Below are 22,076 nucleotides of genomic sequence, written 5' to 3' on the forward strand. Positions count from 1 at the left end.
TTTTATGTATATGCTATCATATTTTCCATCTTTTTATTCATAATTATTTTATGTTAATTGTGGCCTTTTCTTGTCCACTTATAGAAAAGTGTGCACATACGTATGGAGGAGTTGGGTTTAGGGTCTTCCTGTGTCACCATCTTGGACTGCAAAGCCCTATACTTTCAACAATATGTTATATTAACTTTTCTTAAATGTTATAGCATAATGTTATTAGCATAAAGATTTATGCTAATATGCTCTGTATATTTTTTGCCTTGTCTATAAAAATAAGAGAATGATACTTAGTTTTTGTCATATTGCAGACCAATTATGTAAATAAAACTTTTAATTATAAGAGTAGAATGACTGTGGAACTCATTATAATTTTGTCTAGAGAATTGTGAGTTGGGGACCCAGCTTAACAAGTGATTGTCACTGAAATGTGGTTTGAAGGCATTTCCCTTGGAGTTACTGTGGTTGGGCCCTTAGTGTCATAAGCAATGTAGATAAAGCAGATAACCGACTTGCATGTATTTATTTGCTCATTTGTCATATACCATGAATATCATATATTTACTATATTGATGTATATAAAATCATAATATGTGTCAATTACTAGGAACTTGAAACCTAAATTGAAATCAGGGATGACAGTAAATAATTAATCAAATGGGTTCAGACTGAGATCTCAGAAAAGATGGCAAAAAGAAATACAAATGGCATCATTCAGGGCATTGAAGGTCATAGTCTGGAGGATATTTTTATTCAGTTGCAGTAGAAAACCACTGGACGATTTTAGTCAGAGGACTAATGTGTTGTGATTTTTTTTAAACATAAATTTATCTATATTAATGAAAATTATTTCATTGTGCACAGAAGTAGAGTATATAAGATCTGCTAATGTGGAACTTCTGGTAAGACAATGAGAGACTTGAATAAGTAGGTGGTAATGGAGATAGAGAAAAGAAAATAGATTTGAGATTATTTTAAAGTAGAACTTTGACAGACTTTGGTAATGGATTTGATATTAGGATTGATGTAAAGGAACAAATCCACTGATTTTTTTTTTTAAACTTGAAGGATGGTGATAATGCCATTTGCTGAGATGAGGAAACAGTGAATAGGAGAAATATCAAGACTTCTGTGAGAGTAAAGTAGGTAATGCCTTGTACCAAGTCTGACAAGTTGGCAAACTTTCAAAATGTTTTATAAAGCCAACAATCATGATGGCTTTTCCAGTTTCCTCTCAATTGAGGGAACTCCCCATATCCCATATGATATGTCCAGAAGGGTGGCTTTTGATAATTCTTGTTCATTATCTTGTCAGATATTAGGTGGTATACTCCACTACAATTTAGCTGCAATATCTGGCCATTCCACAATCTCTCTATTCTCTCACCCTCCATAGTCCAGTTGTGCCTTGCTGATTCCAAGTTCTCTAATTTATGCATGAGATCAGTGAAATTGGATTCCTATACCAGGCAAGGAATACTGTTGATGGAGAAGCAGGAGATACAGTCTAAAGCAATTAGCGGGGTACAAAGGAGAGCCGTTATATAAAAAATCCAAGATTTTATCTTTGTGGTATAGCTAATTCTTCATACCAGGTATTAACACACAGAAAATTTTAAAACTCCTGTCCCTCACTGAGTATGGGTATTTGTAGTACAACACATTTGTAAATACACTTGCAGCTATTTACTTATGTCATTCAGTACAATACTACTCTGATATTCAGATGTCATACAAGTATAAGAGTCTACCTGTAGTACAAAAATATTAGATTATTGCCTGTTATAAAACATTTTGATAATGATAAAAGCACTATGATATGTTAACGATGATTAACATATTGCTGCTGACTTAACAGAAAGTCCTTGTTCCCTGATAATACTTTCCTACTAAGGTTTTAACACTCTTTGAAAACCCCGTTTGCTGCCAATACTATTAGTGCTGATGCAGAGAAGACGGGTAAAGAAAATGAGAAAGGCCGTAGGAAAAATAGAAGAAAGAGAAAAAGAGTTGTAAGAAATTAAGTTGATATGTTCTCAATGCTGAAATGTGGTGTGATAGATTAGGGTCTTCCAAGAAAGTGTTGGGTTGTCCTCCCAACACTTTCTTCTTATCCCTTCAGAAGATTCTGTCTTTGCATAACTCTCTTGGATCTTTAAGGCATTCAAACTTACTTATGTAGGATGTTACAAAAGAGACCTAAAGCTGAAAACAGATTTGTAGTAGAATATAGATTATTTCAGATTGCCGTCTATCCTTACCACTTTGATTTGAGTCTGACCATAAGTGTAATTTAAGTAGAAATCCGAGCTTTTGCTCTGTCCTATCAATCTAGCATGCTGTTGTCTTCTGTCAATTATTTTGGGTTATATTAGTCATGCAGCAAGTTAATGGTTTCCTTGGAAAGATTCCTGCAATATTTTGGCTCATGCATTTCTAAGTGTTTAATCTAAAACCAGACAAAGCTGTGCTTCCCAGGACTTTGAATTTTATTTTATTTGAAAACTATCACAGCAAAAATGGAGATAATTAAGTCACCAATAGCTAACTTGTCAATGTTTCTTCCTTTTACTAAATTCACCACAACTTGTTATTTACTCACTTACAAATTTAATGATTTACTTGTTTGTTTCAGGAAGATTTGAGAAACTCAGCCATGAAGTTGACATGTTGAACTAGATTTATACCTTTGATTTTCAATTTATTTTAAATATAAGGAAATAATCTTAATTCTATAAATTGTGACATTTTAACTACCCAAATTCCCCCTCTAGTATATAAAGGGAAAGTATATTTTAACAATACATAGCATATTTAGTGAGGATAGTCCCGTTTAGCTCTTTTATCTTTCTCCCTTGATATCTGGTATCCACCATCCTTTTTCCTCCACTTTTTCTCAGGTCTCTTATCCTGAACTCAGGCTGTTTCTTACTATAAGGAGTCAGAACTGAAACCAAAGAAACCAGAGTCCATTGCTCTTGCTTGAGTTTTTGTACAAATTTTCTGTGTTGTCAAGGTAAACCATCTACTTGTGAATCACTCTTAGTAATCCACCTTTTAGCAATGTCCTTATCAAATGAAGCAGATAAAATTTTGGTAGTGACTGCCAGAATGCTCTAGAGAGGGGTAAAAATAGACCATGCTCTTCTCCAAAAGAAAGTATTTGTATAATTATAGAATCATGTTCCTATTTGTGCAATTTACTTCTGAAGAATATTGCTCAAATATATATTCAAATAGAATATTTGTCAGCTATATCTAATACTATCTTTATAGATATCATAGATATTTTTCATTTCCATTTTTATATACATCAAAATGAAAAGAAATGGATTATGTTTTTGAAGATCTCTACTTTTTGTAATGTTACTATTTAAATTTCACTGAGCTCTGTGGTATCTATATAGAACTTGAAGTGATCTGCTTTGAGGAGGAAGAACAACAATTAACTTCAAAAACATCAGAAATCAGCCAAATAATGCAGTGTTTTTGCAGAAAGAGATAAAATAATAAAAATTCTACTTCCCTTTTTAAAAAATCTTCCAAGTCTTGGGGCACCTGGGTGGCTCAGAGGATTGAGCCTCTGCCTTCAGCTCAGGTCATGGTCTCAGTGTCCTGGGATTGAGTCCTGCATCGGGCTCTCTGCTCAGCAAGGAGCCTGCTTCCCCCTCCCTCTCTCTGCCTGCCTCTCTGCCTACTTATGATCATCTCTCTCTCTGTGTCAAATAAACAAATTAAATATTTTTTAAAAAATTTAAAAATCTTTCAAATCTTAACAGTTATTCATTGGCATCTCTGCTCAATAAACAAGAAAGACGAATTTTTAAAACAATTTGGCACTATGATATGGAGATACTGAAGGAACACACTCTTGAGCTTCTTTTTTTTTTATATATAATTTATAATTTTGACATTTGAATGCCTTTGACTTCCCCAGCTTCTCACTTCTTTACTGGTCAAAGGTTTCTGCAAGGTTCATCTTGATGTTTAAAAGTTTTTTAACCAAACACAGAGGGGTCAAGCAATTCAGTTAGCTCAATAACTACCTGACATGGCTTACTATTAAAGAAATATACATTATTTATTTTTAATTAAAGAGAAAAAGTCAAGAAGGATTAGAGCAACAGAGAAATGATTTTATATGTAAGAGAGAATGCTACTAGCAGCATAGGCTGTTACTCAGGAAATGCTAGTGAGTAACGAAAGGTTGTGTGACTCTACTCAGCCCCAGCTAACCCTGGAGAGACATGGGCTTAATGTTAGCCTTGGATGTACAGAAGAGACTAGATGACAGATTCAGTGTTTTTGTTTTCAGCTTGGATGATGCCAGTGATTTTGATAGCCTTAAGATTGATGGTCACTGAACACTCATTCTAGTATTGCCTCCATTTCCTCTTGCTTCCTACCACACTGGAGAATTATAAAGTGATGACAGAGGATGGACTTAAATAAACCAGGAATAAGAAAGAAAAACCCCAAACCCTCCAGAACTTAGATAAAGAACTGAGAGCCAGGCAGATATTTGTCAGCTACCTCTTCTACCTTTTAGTCATTCTGCTCTGATTCTTGACCAATTAGTATATGAAAACAAGGTTCCATTTAAGGTCTTGGGTGGATGAGTCTTGTTCTGATAGAGGGTGCCACTGTTTTGATCATGGGAAAAATAAATATAACATAATGGATTTGGGGTTATATCCAGGAGTGAATATGTATTCATTATATGTATGTGATGATCATCTCTCATATGCTTTTCATGGTTATTTTATAGGTGGTAAAGTGTGGGATCATTATATGAGGTCCAGCAATGATGGAAAATTAGCCTTACTCTTAGGCTCAATTTGAAGCCTAAGAATTCATGAGAAATTTCTGTTATTCTAAGAAGTGCTTTCTGATCCTACCTAGAAATCATAAATGGTATCTACATTTAAAATTATGATGGTAATCATGACAATAATGATTATTTTACATTTGTACAATGCCATATAATATAAGAAATACCTTTATTTTATCATTTTCTAAACTGTATGTTACATAAAAATGAATATTTTTTCATGATTTTCCTGTTCACTATTATAGAGCTGTGAATATAAACAAGCATTATTTTTCTTACAGGGGTAAGAAGTCATAGAAAAATAATAGTTGACTTACCTCTGGTTACATGGACCAGTAAGTCATTGATTCCTGGCACTGTCCTGATTTCATGCCCTAACAATCTCTGTAAGACCTCCAAAGTAGGCAGTTGCAATTTACTATTCACTGTTCAGTAATGTTCTAATGTGTTGATCTCCATGTTTATTCAAATGCTGGGAGAAGATAGTTCCATTCTTCATTTTTTTCCTGATGAGGAATCTTTTCCACCCAGTGCATTGTGTTCTTGATTGAATCCTTAGCTTCTTTAGAGAATTGGTGTCTCTTTTGTTTGGAATTGTGGCCACTGGTATATGTGGAATTACTGAGTAATGTCTAGGAAACAGAGTCCTAGTGTGAACATGGTGGCAGAGACAAATGACAGATGAAATGTCATAAAAAGAAATAAGAATTCTTTCCCTATAAATCTGTAAGTATATATTAAAAGATTTATTAATTATGGACAAGGACAAGCCACGATCTATAAAGACCTTATCAAACTCAACACCCAAAAAACAACTAATCCAGTCAAGAAATGGGCAGAAGACATGAACAGACACTTCTCCAAAGAAGACATACAGATGGCTAACAGACACATGAGAAAATGCTCCACAGCACTTGTAATCAGGGAAATACAAATAAAAACCACAATGACATACCACCTTACACCAATTAGAATGGCTAAAAATAGTAAGACAAGGGATAACAAATGTTAGTGAGGATATGGAGAAAGGGGAACCCTCTTCCACTGTTGATGGGAATGCACATTGGTACAGCCACTCTGGAAAACAGTATGGAGGTTCCTCAAGATGTTAAAAATAGAGCTACTGTATGACCCAGCAATTACACTACTGTATATTTACCCCAAAGATACAGATGTAGTGAAAAGAAGGGGCACATGCACCCCAATGTTCATAGCAACAATGTCCACAATACCCAGTAGTCGAAGGAGCTGAGATGTCTTTCAACAGATGAATGAATAAAGAATATGGTTCATATATATAATGGAATATTACTCGGCCATCAGAAAGGATGACTACCTACCATTTGCATCAACATGGATGGCACTGAAGGGGATTATGCTAAGTGAAATAAGTCAAGCAAAGAAAGACAATTATCATTTAGTTTCACTCATACGTGGAATATAGGAATACCACAGTGGATCATAGGGGAAGGGAGGGAAACTGAATGGGCAAAAATTGAGAGAGGGAGACAAACCAGAAAGGCAGAGACTCTGGATTCTGGGAAACAAACTAAGGGCTGCAGAAAGGAGGAGGATGGGGAGATGGGATAACCAGTGATGGATATTAAGGAAGGCAGGTGATGTGATGAGCACAGGGTGTTATATACAACTAATGAATCATTGAACACTACATCAAAAACTAATAATGTACTATATGTTGGCTAGTTGAACTTAATACAAAAAATTATGGACAAGGACTATTCTATACATATTTCTTACATGAGGTTGATTACCTGCCCTGTTTTGATTTTCCATGAAGATCACTTTTTGAACTGTTTGCTAAGAAAGGTCTCATTAACAGTTGCTGGATAAAGCCAGTTTCAGTTTATTTGGTATCTAGAGCATTAAAATATGACAGTTGGAACTTATGATGTCAGGAGCTATTGGAAGCTTTGGGCTTTTCTTTTTTCAATTTAGTGTTCTGTTATGTTTAGCTACAGTTTGTCTTCATTCCTAGATTTCAGATTGGTTGTGATTCAGTGGAGAGTAAATTTTCAGGCCTGTGATTGATACAATTTCTCCTACCATTCATGTTCTAATGCTGTGCATATGAACTATTACTATGATTTAAGAAATAATTGCTAATACTTATTAGAAATCACCCTATTAATCAATCTCTTAGCAAAAGTATCAACTACTTGGAAACTTTAGGCTATCAACTTCATTTGGAGTTAACAAATTTGGAGAGTTATTGCTATTTCCTTTTACTTCCATTACAAATTAATGATTTATTTTAGTGTTTGAAAATAGCTAATTATTTCAGTCTTGTCTTTTTAAAGATAATAAAGCTCAAAGGGATTAAGAGCCTTCTTAAAGTTAGATAACTAATTGATAGCAGACCTAGGGCTTAGCATATCCAATTACACAAGCATTGCTTTCTCAGATACATTGTATATAGAGAGATGTCTTTTCAAACATGCACAAGAGAGTATTTCCCATATTCTCTGAATGTTCTCAGGGCAGGACTATGTCTTATTAAATTGTATGCATTCAATGCACAAACTTATGCTGCCGTATAATAGATAATTTCTTAACATTTGTGGAATGACTGAATACATGTTGAATATATGTTTATGCCCTCCTGATATCTTTGAATTTTATTAATTAAAGTATGTTTTTTAGATTGGCAGTTTCTTATAAAGTTTAATATATACCTCTTGGTATGATTCAGCAATTCCTCCCTTAGGTATTTATCAAAAAGAAATGGAAACCAAAAAGTCCACAGAAAGACTTGTGCATGCATGTTCATCATAGCTTTAATTGTAATAGCCCCAAACTAAAAACAACCCAAATGTTTATCCACAGATGAACAAGTTGTGCATTCATGTATCCTAGATCTCCATTAAAGCAGCTGTTTCATGTTGCACACCCTTGTTAAAACTCATTGAACTGTACATTTAAAAAATGATGATGTATTATTGTATGCATATTGAATCTCAAAAAAGTTTAATTAAAAATTAAAAGTATAATTTTCTGGTCTGTTTTTAACTACTGTAAAATTATAGGGAGTAATTGATATCTCTCTATTAATATCTTCTATTTATATCTTAATCTGTAGTTAATTGTGTGAAATCTGTTAACCCAAACCAATGAAAATGAGATCTTTTGGAAATATTCTTTACAACAAGCTCAGTTATACCTAATAAGCATATCAGCTAATACATATAAATGAAGTATCAGTATAATGTTTATTCTAAAATATTACTCATTAAATCATATCCATGGCATTCCTTCTAGTGTGTTCTTGCTTTGATGATGTGCTTTGTTGCTAAAAACAGGTAAAGATAGTTACTCTTTCCTTATCTAGGAGATTATTATCTGAAAACTTCAAAGCTTCCTGTGCCTGTCTTTTTTAATGCAGGCCCATTATCTATGTCATGGGTGGTGCCCCAAATTTCCCTGCCAAGTAAATAGAACATTTCACTCGGCTAATGATAATCTTTCAGGTTTGAAAGTCAAGGAACAAGCTAACGACACATATTTTTTTCTTAGTTGTGTGAGAGATTGCCAGTTACTAAAAAAATATTCTAAATGTATTTATCTGTTATATTTAGCAGAGCACTTAAGCTAGGAATTGAGAACCTGAGCGGTGATCAGTGACTCCTTAGAGAATTATTATGTTGACAACACCTGCCTCAAGAGAGAGGTCATGAGAGGACTCAGTTTTTCCTTTTAATATGAATTTTAAAAGTTAACTACATCCAGTTTGTCTTAGTAAAAAAATTTAGGATTTTATTACTCATAAATATAATCAACCCTTTAAAAATAAAATCCATTCTTATTTCTTAATTCTATCATCATATCTATGGATAATGAAAATTATTTTTTTTAAGATTTTATTTATTTTTCAAAGAGAGAGAGAGCAAGCAGGAGGAGCCGGAGGTAGAGGGAAGAAGAGGCTCCCTGTTGAGCAAGGAACCAGATATGGGACTCCATCCCAGGACCCTGGGATCATGATCTGAGCCAAAGGCAGATACTTAACTGTCTTAGCCACCTAGGCCTCCCTGGATGGTGAACTTTAAAACTTGATCACCTGCTTTGTAAACTAATGCTTTATTTTAATTCTATGATTAAAAAAAAAAAAAGCCCAACTACTTATTTTGTATTTAAAGTCTACCCTTTTCCAAAAAATATGAAATTATCATGAAGGATTTTGTTTTTTATGAAAGGGTAGTGAAGTTTTAATATTCAGATTGTATTTATAAATGGAGAAAGAGGAGGGCAAGGAGAAGGAAAAGAAGGAGAAGAGGAAGAGGAAGAAGGAACAGGAGAAGAAAGCTTTGAATTATTCAGAAGCTCAGCATGTTTTGACAGGGCCTGATAGCAGATTCAGGATATTATCTATAATACATAGAGCAGATTAAGCAATTTTCCTCAGTAATGCCTGGCTTTACCTCCTGTGTGCAAATGGGTTTATTCTTGAAGCAAGGCCAATTGAAATCTTAAAACCAGCAGAATTCATCTTTTTCTCTACTTCAGTTTCTTCTACTCCTGAGTGGCTGTGATATGCTCAGAACTGCAAGAGGCCTCAGGATACAACAGTGAACAAGATATGATTTCTAACCTCAGGCATCTAAAGAACTCATAACCTGTGTTGGAAAAAAGATACCTATACAATCATCAATGTGATAAATATGATACTAACATAAACAGAGCTGCTTATGAGTGCAGAGGAAGAAACATTCATTTGAGGAAGCTTTCTTAGAGCCTTGAGAAGATGAAAAGGTATTCACCCAGGCAGTTCAGTCCATTCACTTAATCATTCAACAAATAATGCTGAACCCCTCCTCTGTGATGACTGCTATAATGGCATTGAGCTTGCAATGTGATCAAAGAGCAGCATCATCCCTTCCTTCCAGGTTTGCAATCACATAAATAACTCTGTAATTGTACACCATGGCAGATGCTATGTATAAAAGTTTCAGGGTATAATGAGAGTATATAGGAGACCTGACTCTTTGGGGGGAAGCTAGAAGGTATAGGTCAAGGAAGACTTTATGAGGAAGTGACTCTGGTGCTGAGATCTAAAGATAAGTTGGAGTTAATTTAAGGCAATGACAAGGAATGGGGAAAAGTACACGAAGCAGAGGGAACAGGCTGTACAAAGGCTGTGGCAGGACGGTGCACGATATATTGACACAGTGGAAACAGTGTGGTGTGGCTGGAGAGCAAAATGCAGTGGATGTGAGAGGCTAGATATGGCGGCGGGGAGCAGATCACCTGGGGCCCCATAACTCAGATTAGAGACGTTCAACCTTTTCAAGCGATTTAAACAGAGAAAATACCTGGTTAGAGTGAAAAAATACTTCTGCTTCAGTTTAGAGAGTAAGTTTCAGGAAGCCCTAGTCAGGAAGCTATTAGCAATATGTCTACATGATAGACTATAGTAACCTGGACTCAGTAAAGATAGAAAAGAGGAATGGAAACATTACAATTTATAAAGTAAAATCAACAAAATATAGTGGTGTATTGGCTATTAGCTATTTAGTGGTGTATTGCTCTGGCTTGAAGAATTGGATGGAGGAGCATGCTGTTCAATAGCGAACAATGGGAGAAGAACAGACTGGGAAGGCGGTCAGGAGTTTAGCTAAACTGGCTGTTTAGGATATGTCTAGAACGTGCAAGTGAAAACACTGTGAATTGGATATATCAACCTGAAACTGAGAAGCCTACTAGAGATTCATATGTAAAAGTCACAAAAATATGCCTGGTAACTGAAGACCAAAGGAACGGTGTCTGTACAAGGAATGTACAGAATGAAAAGAGACAAGGATTGAAGAATATGCCTTGAAGGGCATTTGACATTTCAGGATTGTTTTGAGAAAACTGAGTCAGCAAAGAAGAAAGAGAAGGAGCAGCCAGAAAATAGAGGACATCCCAGGAGGACGTGATGTAGAAGTAACTAAGGAGAGTGTTGAAATAAAGATGGAGTACTCAGATGGGTTTAGCATTCTAGAAACTCAAGTAAAATCAGGGCTAATGTTGCCCACTGATTTAGATTACTTATAAATGTCATGGATGACTTGATGAAGAATTGTCACAGTAGGGTCATGAGATTGCAAGCTGAATGGGAGTGGTTTGATTAGTATGGAGATTGAAAAATTGGTAAAGTAAGTGTTAACTAATTTGGGCAAGGAAGGATTAGTGTAAATAAGGAGTAAGGGAGAGCTTTCAAAAATTGCTGAGATGAATTTGGGGCCATATTATGAAATTTAACTCACCAGTAATACCTAATTACAGTTTATGATGATTTTTAATTTATGAAATAGATTTACATGTTGTTTTTACTCCTATAATCTGTTCAATTTCATCTTGTTTCTGGCATTTTGGTACCTTCTCTCTGTTTCTCTCAATCATACTTTTATTTGTCATATCAAGACAAATTATTGCCGTTGTCTTTGCCTAACATTCTGTCCCTCCATTCCAGTTTAACTGATCTTTTCTACCTGCTTAGACAAGGATTTTAACCACAGGATACTTGTTTGTATCTTGTACCTTTGTATATCCATCCTCAGTTTGACCTTCTTTTGGCTTCTGTTTTTCATGCCTTGATTGATGGAACCCATCAATCATGCATAACGACCTGGTTTTCTAGGATCTTCTGAGCTTTGGTACAGGAGTCATGCCAGCTGAGACATATAAGTGCATTACTAGACTGTCAGTAATGTTAGACATTCCACAATAAGTGTTTAATAAATTTAGGTAAGCAGTTGTTCCTTTCCAAAAAGTCAAATATCTCTAAACATGGTAATGAATCATTTCTTAATTCAGTTTCAGTTCCCCTTTTCATTGTTTTCAAACAAATTTTTATTACACAAAGGTTTTCACATAAGTGGATATTTCTCTGCTTTGTACACAATTATACTTAACTCTCCACAGAATGGTGCTTCTTAACTTTTCATCTGGTGATGGCAAGCACTAAAATCCTGATTTTAACAGAATACAAATGCCTCTGTGATTTAAGTTGAAAGCAGTATTTTGGTACCTGGCTCTTGTATTCAGTTATCTGGAATATACCAATGTCTTATTCAAAAATAAGAAATAAATTATCTGTAGGCATGGACAGTGACAATAGTCAACCATTATATGCTGTCAACTGAAACCAGTAACTGATAGTTGTAGTGATTTTTTAAACATCAGCCAGCCTTTTCTTTAGTCCTTTCCTTCAGCTGACTTCTCTGAAGTTATTGTTGAGGAGCTCAGCCTTGAGCTTCCTCTCACAGTTCATTAATAAGGGTAAAGAACTGGGGCACCTGGGTGGCTCAGTGGGTTAAAGCCTCTGCCTTCAACTCGGGTCATGATCTCAGAGTCCTGGGATCGAGCCCCACATCGGGGTCTCTGCTCAGCATGGAGCCTGCTTCCTCCTCTCTCTCTGCCTGCTTCTCTGCCTACTTGTGACCTCCGTCTGTCAAATAAATAAATAAATATAAAAAAAAATAAGGGTAAAGAACTATTCTAGGAATCAGAACATGTCACCTCCCATATAACCTCCCATTCCACCCATTCTGCCCATTCCTGGGTCCTTCTCTTTAGGAATTTCAGGTACTACAGCTTCTGCTGCTATTAACAGAGAAACCGCTCCAGCAGCATCCAAGAAAAGAGTTCTTACAACCTTAGTTGGATCAATGATTCCTTTTCCACCATATTCACAAAGTCTCCAACTATAGCATCATAACCAACTTCTGAGGAACTCTGTATAATTTTCTCAACCATCAGTGACCCTTCAACACGGGCATTCTTAGCAATGGTCATTGCAGGAATTTTAAGTGTTCTTTTAGTAATTTCTATACCAATGTTTTGATCTTCATTAGTTGGAGTTATTGAATCTAAGGCCTGAAAGCACCAAAGCAGGGCACAACCCCACTACCTTCTTCAACAGGAGCTTGTGTAGCTTTGACAGCATCTGTAACTCTCTTCGTTCACTTCAACATCACTTGTCCCACCAAACTTCAGCACAGCTATTCCTGAGAGTTTTGCCAGAAATTATTTCAGCTTTTCGTATTTTCTAGTTGTGATGTCTAACTGCTCAATGACTTCTTGAATATGGTTTTCAACTTGAGCCTTGTCACCTTTTCCTTTTAAGAGCATGGCATCATCTTTTGTCACAATGACCTCTCTGACTTTTCCTAAGTCATGAGGCTGAACATCTTCAAGATTTAAAGTCAATCCTTCTCCACACATTTCACCACCAGTAGCAATAAGTCATGTCTTTAAACCTGTTCTTTCTATTATCATCAAAAGCTGGAGCTTACACTGCTACAGCCTAAAAATCAACTTCTAGCTTTCTTAAAATGAGTGTACTCAGAGCTTCTCCATCAACATCTTCAGTGATTATGACCAGGGGCTTACAGTGAGTGTTGGCAATTTCAAGAGCAGGTACAATGGACTGGACACTAGGATTTTCTTTTCACTCAATAGAACATAGGCATCTTGGAATTCACATTTCTGAACTTTTGATGTATTAATAAAGAGAAATATATCCTTAATCAAACTTCATGCCTTCTATAACTTCTAATTCATCATTTAATTTTTCCATCCTTTCATGTTATGACACCCTTTCTTCCAAACTTTTTCATTACATCAGAAAGGATTTTGCCAATTTGTCACCAGAAATCTTAGCACCCTGAGCAATTTCCTCAGGGGTCATCACAGGTTTAGACTGCTCCTTAAGTTGAACAATTACAACATCAACAGCAAATAGCACACCTCTCCTGATTTCCACAGGATCAGCACCCTTGCTAACCTTTTCAAAGCCTCCCTTGGCAATAGAGCGTGCCAAGACACTGATATTGATGCCACCCCCAGCCCCTTCCTTTGTGTTACTGGCAACATCTTTGAATAAGTTTGATGCCAATGTTTTTATATTTATCTTTTAAGTCAGTTGACTTTGCAACACTCATACCATCTTTTGTTACTTTGGGACTTCCACAACTCTGTTCAGTAATTGCTGTTCTTCCCTTTGGCCCTGTAGTAATGGCTACAGCATCAGCTAAAAGGTCTATACCTTGAAGCATTAAGGTGGGCATCTGCACCAAATTTTACATCTTTGGCATAGCCCCAAGTGAGATGAGGCACCAGTGACCTGGATGCTAGCCTAATATGACAAGGACTACAGGTAATCCAAACATTTTCTGCTGGGTGGTGGTGGGACAAGCCACCGATGAGGCAGACCTTCAGAGGCCAGTAAGAGTTCAGTTCCCTTTGTCAAATGAAAGCTAGCCAACTGTGCCTTCCTTCAAAAGTTGACAGGTAGAAATAAAATTTTTATCAAGGGAGAAGTTGAAGAGGGTTTAGAGACTTGACTCTCTTCCTTCTTGATATCTCCATATTCTTATTTGTAAAATGAAGAAAATAATTTTTCCACATTGATTTTAAGAAGATTTATTGATATAAAGTTAAACTATAATTAATTAATAATTATTATCTGTAAGTTAAATGGAATTGTATATTTTGGGTTAGGTGTGGCAATTCATATCATATGAATATTGTTTTCTTTGCTTTTAAAGCTTCTAACTGGACATCACAGGACTACTTTATGTATAATTTCTTTGCCAATCAGTGTATCTTACTATATTATGTAATGTAAGTGGCAAATTAGTGGCATAGGCTAAATATAATGAAAGTGAGAACCTACTTACTTTTCCTGAAAGTGTTAGGTCATGTGATGGATATTCCTGGTAAGTACAATAGAAAGAGATCATGTTCTTCCTGAAACTCATGTAACAGTGCTGATCTTAAAATAGTCCATGAAAACAATAGCTTGCTTATATAGCAAGTTATGTAATATAAGTCAGTTTTATATGTATAGTATCTCATCCTCAAAATGACCATTTGAGGTTAATATGATTTTATAAACATGTAGACAAAGACTGGTTATAAAATTTGCTTGAAGTCATGCTATAAGTAGTAAAGTGAAAAGTAAAACCAAGATTTCATTTGTTCAATTTCTCTGGTCTGTGGAATGTTTTTTCACACAGCTGAGTAAGGAGTACACTCATAAGCATACATCAGTCACCTGTGAATTAGTGGGGTATTCTTAATCTGGGAACTGGGAAGATATGCTCAGTTGTGATCTGTGTTCAGACACCAGCTTGCAAATGTTTTTAACTTCCGACGTGATTTAGCCAAATAGATTAAATAGAGGGCTCACTATTTAATTCTCCTTCACTCTATTTTGCATAGGGTAAATGTGTGATAGAATAATTCTACATCACTGTTCTCAGATGGTGCTAACATAGAACACTGTGTTTGGCAAGTGGACTAGAGTGTTACAATGCCAAAAAACAATAATGAGAGTCTCTTTCTAATTTTCAAGAAGGTTAATTTTCTTAGTTATAAAAAAAGTTATTTCTTATTTCTGAGTTTGCAGAAAATAAATTAATTTTCCAGGTTTTCTTTTTACTTCAATGTTTTCTGAAAACTTTTGCTGCAACTTATTTGCCAGTGAATGTTAATGGATGGCAAAAACCTAATAAAAACAAATAAAAAAGGAACATTAATACTAACAATTTAGGAACAATTGATTATTTCCAAAACTTTTTGTGTTTGATGGACAAGATTGCTTGTGGTTTTAAATTCATATTGCATATTAATAACAGTTGAAGTTTCTATTGTGAAAATTGTTCCTTATTCTTACTAAATCTTTTTTATCATCTCATTGCATTCTGTAAAGGATGTGATAGACCATAAGAAATAACAGTATTTCAGGAAATCTACCATCTAGCCTTGGAGCATAGTTTTTATGCATTAAAGTATAATTATAATCTTACAACATTGTAAATCAGGGCAGTTGTTGTTTTACAGCTGGCTTTGAATGACTCAGGGAAATGGTTTAAGTTGCTTCTATTATTTGATGTTGCTGCCTAACAAGTAGCCCCAAAATTTAGTTGCATAAAATGAAAGTCATTTTATTATTGTAGGGCTTTTAAGGGATTTGGGGGACTGATCCAAGGGTTAGTATATGATCATGAAGTGACAGTAACCTATAAATGCTTTCTTGGGCTGTTTTGACAGGTTTGCATGTGGGCAAATCCCTCAAAGCAAAAATCTGCCCAGAGGCTTCTGCAGGGGTTTACTTGTCTAGGAGATCTAGGTAATGTTGATCACCAGCCCGGGAAAAGTCTTTGAGTCAGAAGGCTCTGAAGAACAGTGGCAGCTTGGAGTCTTTGAACCAATGGCTTATTTTATCTATGGCTGGCAGAGGTTGGGTGTGGCTTCTCAGGATATACAAAGCAGGCAGGCCTTAAATGGCCCCAAATCTGCTTGTGTAAGCTATTTCTAAGACAATAGCATATGTAAAAATTTGTGTTTGGCACTAGAGGGATTTTGAGCTAATAGGTCTGTCTGCACTGAAGAGTAAACAACCTGGAGGCCAAATCACAGAGGCCTTCTTTTAAACTGATTTCCATAACAATTATGCTTACAGTTCTGTGAGTTGGGTCAGAAATTACATCAGAATATGGTGAGAATGGCTCAAGCCTTCTTGTCTCCTGAGGTCTTATCTGAGATAACTGGAGCCCGGGTGGGTAGAGATGGTTGGATGAGTCAACTGGAGGCAGATATCTGGAGCCTCGGTTACGGCTGTTTGCCTGATTTCTGGGTTCTTCCCTACGTGATATGTCCTGGGACTGAAATATCTAAGAAGGTGTCTTTACTGACCTGTCTGATGCTTGGATTTGGATCCTTAAAAAACTGAGAGCTAGCCAACCATCTCTCTCTCTGTCTCTGATTCTCTCTCTCATTTTGGATTTTTCACAGCATGGTGACTTCAAGGTGATGTGGATTGGGAATATAGGTGACGTTCAGTGGGGAGAGGTCCAGAGCCCACGTCCAAGAAGGAATTCTTGAGATGTTTTTGGTGCAAAAATGTGTTTGTTTTTTTTTTTATTTTTACTTATTTATTTGACAGACAGAGATCACAAGTAGGCAGGGGGGGGGGGGGGGGGGGGGGGAAGCAGGCTCCCCGCCCAGCAGAGAGCCCGATGCGGGGCTCGATCTCAGGACCCTGAGATCATGACCTGGGCTGAAGGCAGAGGCTTAATCCACTGAGCCACCCGGGCGCCCGCAAAAACGTGGTTTTATTAAAGTACGGGGACAGCTGCTGCACCGGGGTTGTGAGGCGCGGCTGATTATATACTTGGGATTGGGGGAGGTAAGGAAAAGTGAGGTTTCAAAAGGATTTTCACATGTTAAGGACTCACAGGATACTGGACGCCTTGCCATGGTCAAGTTAAAGTTGTTTTTTCTCTAGTAAGACATGAAGACAGTTGAGAGCTTCCTGGAGGAATAGAATGCATATCCCCAGCCAGGATGGAGCTGGGGAGGTTGCAGTGTGTCGGTTTGTGCTTTGTCCTCAGCAAGACTTCTTTCTGCTCCCTCACCAAAGGTGGTTTGGCTTTTTACAAGGTGGGGCTGGCATCCTCCACAGCAAACATTTAGAGAGATCTAGGTGTAAACTACAAAGTTTTTTTATGATGTAATCTCGGAAATAACACAGGAACACTTACCCTGTCTTTGATAGTGCAAAAGCAAATTGTGGTGTCAGCTCATATTCAAGGAAATTTCAGCTTATATTTAAGGGAGTGAATAGTCCATTAGGGATTAGGGGATCATATTTGGAGATTACTACTACAAAGATAAATTTCTTTTTGTTGCAATTGACATTTTCTTTAAATTTAATACCTCTTCCTTTTAAAAATTAGTTGGTTAATACATGATTTTCTAACTAAAATAATATACATGGGAAAACATTTAATCTATTTTCCATGAGCTAGATTGAAAATTTAGTTTGATCTGAAATGGAATCAGATACATGCATATCAGCAGCATAAATGTATAGTTAAATAAATGTATAGTTAAGAAAAAATCTAAATATTCAAATAGTTTTAATTAAGGGTTTTCTTAATTTTCACTTCTATATTGTGCAGTGACCACAATTACCTTCAAAGAACAAGGAAGACATAATATACTATGTTAATAATTAGACTATCCCAAAGGTATCCCTATTTATATTAGAAGTTGTGCTTTTGGCTGAATGAAAATAAAATGAGATTAGAGAAATTATGAATTCTTTAGAATGGAAATTATTTGGAATTGAGTATTGAACTTCATATTGTATGTGCTATTATTCATTCATTTTAAGTATATTTCCAATTACTTTTTCTTTTGATTTTCATATTTCTGTGAAGATTATATTAAGTACAAAACTATTAAATAGAAGAACATTAATATCAAGATTTATTAGAATTCCTAAAAATGCTCTTTTACCTTGATATGCATGGAAATGCGTATCATAGGCACACAAGGGGACATAACAAGTGAGCTTCACAAATTAGAAGTAAATCCAAATGACTTATAGAAAAATGAAATGAGGGATCCCTGGGTGGCTCAGTCAGTTGAGCATCTGCCTTCGGTTCAGGTCATGATCCCAGGGTCCTGGGATCTAGTCGCATATGGGCCTCTTGCTAAGTGGGGAGCCTGGTTCTCCCTCTGTCTGCCACTCCCTCTGCTTGTGCTCTCTCTCTCTCTGACGAAGAACTAAATAAAATCTTTAAAAATAAAAAAAAAAAGAAAAGAAAAAGAAAAATGAAACATGAGGGTGCATTCATGGCTCAGTCAGTTAAGTATCTACCTTTGGCCCAGTTCATGATCCAGGGTCCTAGGAGTATCATGGGGCTCCCTGCTCAGCAGGGAGTCTGCTTCTCCCTCTGCCCCTCCTCCCACTCATTCTCTCAATCTCTTTCTCTCTCTCTCAAATAAATAAAATCTTAAGAAAAAAGAAAAATGAAACAAGAAATTTTGTGACCATTATGTTTAAGTAAACTAACTCTAACCTGCCTTCTAGATACATACACATCAATTTCCCAGGTGTTGTGTTGTACCATGAAAATATATTAGACAGTTTTTAAAACTGAAAAAAAAATAGCATTCAGAATGAAACAAAGTATGCAATAGTAGGTGTTCAGGCACATATGAAGAGATGTGGCATGACATCTCAAAAGAAGTAGAATTTAGTTAAGAATTAATTTTACCTTGCAAAATGATCAATACTTTCTTTTTAACTATTTCTTTGCTGATCTGGGCAAGTGCGACTAAGGATAATTTGCATGAGAAGTAGAATTTAATGTTGACTCTCAGAAATTGGATGAAACCAAAAAAGATCCTATTCCATTATATTTAGTTGTGTGGAGTTGTGCAGCTGAATCTAAAAGTGTCAACCTTCATAAATGTATATATTTAACAAGTTACCTATGACATGGATTTTGGCCAGGATTATCCAAGAGTGCATGTGAGGGTGTGGATGTGTATGTATGGGTGTGTGTGTTGTCTCAGAAATCACAATGAATAAAGTAAATATTGAAAGAAATAGAATGAAACTACTTGAGAAGCTGAGATACAGGAGAAACTTAGAATAGAATGAAGAGTCAAGGTTTGAGTATATACTTCACCACATCCATGTGTTCTTCGATATGGTAGGTAACTCCTCAACTTTTTTTTTTAAGTTTGTATTTAAATTCCAGTTAGTTAACATACAGTGTAATATTAGTTTCAACTGTATAGTATAGTGATTCAAAACTTCCATATAACACCTGGTATTCATCACAAGTGTGCCCCTTAATCCCTATTACCTATTTCACCCACCAGCCCTCTCCACATCCCCTCTGGTAACTATCAGTTTATTCTCTGTAGTTAAGAGTCTCTTTATTAGTTTGCCTCTCTCACTACTTTTCCCCCTTTGTTTGTTTCTTAAATTACACATGTGAGTGAAGTCATATGGTATTCATTGTCTTTCTCTGATGGACTTATTTCACTTAACATAATACTTTCTAGCTTCATCCATGTCATTGTAAATGCCAAGATTTCATTCTTTTTATGGCTGAGTAATGTTCCATTTTATATATATATATATATATATATATATATAATCATCTTTTTTATCCATTCATCAGTTGATGGTCACTGGGCTGTTTCCATAATTTGGGTATTGTGGATAATGCCGTTATAAACATTGAGGTGCGTGTATCCCTTTGAATCAGAATTTTCGTAGTCTTTGGGTAAAATACCTAGAACTCTCCCAACTTTAAGTTTCTCTATCTCTAAAATGGGGATAATAATCCATTACAGAGTTGTGATGAAGATTCAATGAATGAGGGAAGAGAAAATTCTTTAAAAATTCTGGAATGCTAATCAAAATTTTGATATGGAATTCAATTTAAACTTTCATCCATTGTACAGAACATTAGTGATGTTTATACCAGAAACTGCTGAGAAACTGACTTTGCGTTAGTATGTTAACACAAGAAACATCGTGTATCAGTCAATTTTCTTGTTACTGTGAGTTTGTAATGCTGGTTTCTATTAGGAGAATACTATTTCATGGCTGAGGGAAAAGCCTTTATTTTCTATATGTATATAGCTGTTATCTTAATAAAGTTGTTATTGCATTGGGTTATTTGCATTGATTCAGGTTGCCTAGAATTTCCATTATGTAAATTTAGTCCCTACCCGAAATACTTTGTTTGGCAATTGCTTTCTCAATTTAAAAGTTTGTCTCACTTTAATACTCCACTCCAAGCTTCAATTTTTTTTTTCTTTTATTAACTTTACACCCTTGCAGTTTGTTACTTATACAACCACTGGGATTAGAATGACATATATGGGTGACTCAGCTGTTCTTTTGATCTGGACAAGAGATATTATCATTTAATTCCTAGAGACTTGGCAAATTTATTAAAGCTCAGTTTATGAAATTACTTGGCTAATATATCTCTGCAAAAAACAATCCAGGAAGTTAATATTGAGCTCAAAGTCTGGAAAATTCTTTTCTCTTAGACCAAAGACAAAGAAAAATCATGATGCAATTTGTTCATCCCAAGAGCAAGGAGATGCATTACATTCTAAACCTGTTTCCAATGAATCTCTAATTGCTTTATTTTCTTATGCAATATGGATTAGCAAAAATGATCTGTATGTACTTCTAGATGAAGGAAGGTAAAATGAATAAGAATCAGAATTTTTTGAGAGAACTTTAGAGATCCAATATTTTTTAGACTCATTTGAATCATCAGAAGCCTCTCCTCCAATGAAATCGTGTATTGGAGAGCTGGGAAATAGAGGTGCTCTATCAGTGCTTCCCCCCCCCCCCCATTAGTGCTTCTGGAACTTCAATGAAATCACCTGAGAGTCTTGTTAAAATGTTGGTTGTGGTCTGGAGCAGGCCCAAGATCCTGCCTTTCTAACCAGTTCCCAGTGGTCGCTGCTGTGGCGGGTCCAGGACAACATTGGTAGTTGATTGGTTCTAAATTTAGCTGAATGTTGGACACATCAGGGGATCTTTAAAAATACTGATGCTGGGGCGTCTGGGTGGCTCAGTGGATTAAGCCTCTGCCTTCGGCTCAGGTCATGATCTCAGGGTCCTGGGATCGAGCCCCACATCGGGCTCTCTGCTCAGTGGGGAGCCTGCTTCCCCTTCTCTCTGCCTGCCTCTCTGCCTACTTGGGATCTCTCTCTCTGTGTCAAATAAATAAATAAAATAAAATAAAAAATACTGATGCCACATCCCTCCCCTCTTCCACCTGGGATGCTGATTTAATTGATGTGGATGTATCCTGGGTATTAGGATTTTAAAAGCCCCCGGGGCTATTCTAATGTGCAGCCAAGTTTGAGCACAACTGCTGTAGTAAAAAATGTGCATGTGAGTGTGCACATGTATGTGTGTTGGGAAGAATAGGTGTTACAGATCTTATTTATCCTTCCTGATACCTCTCTCCTACACCATAATAAAAATACACTTAAAATCTGTGTAAAGACTGTGTAAAGACTGTGACTGAAACTATTCAGAACTTTTTAATATAAATGCATTTAAAAATGCATTTTTAGTAGAATTTTTGTTCTGTATTTCATTTCATTTAATAATACAACATAGATGAACAAACAGAATAGCACCACCATTTTTAATGATTGTGAAATATGAATGTTATATGATATGTTTTACTAATCCTATAATATTAGGTATTTAGGATAGTTATTTTCAGTATTAATGAATAGGGTGATGAATATTATGCATCAAATATTTTTGCACACAAATATTTTGTTTCCTTAGAATAGTAGAATTCCAAGGTTAGGCAGGAGAGGCAGTCAGCTTGTTGGGGAGGACTATTTAAATCACTGATATTGTTTCAAATTGCCTGTGCATGGTGATAATAAAAGCAAA

General features: G+C 35.9%; 1 pseudogene; it reads right to left on the bottom strand.

Annotated features, from left to right (window-relative positions):
• Positions 1-12,326: 12,326 nt before the first annotated feature.
• On the bottom strand, positions 12,327-13,992 carry LOC111147117 (annotated as a pseudogene).
• Between the last annotated feature and the right edge of the window lie 8,084 nt (positions 13,993-22,076).

This window comes from Enhydra lutris, unplaced genomic scaffold, assembly GCF_002288905.1.
Source record: "Enhydra lutris kenyoni isolate GAN:26980312 unplaced genomic scaffold, ASM228890v2 scaffoldscaffold15, whole genome shotgun sequence".
Taxonomy (NCBI): Eukaryota; Metazoa; Chordata; class Mammalia; order Carnivora; family Mustelidae; genus Enhydra; species Enhydra lutris.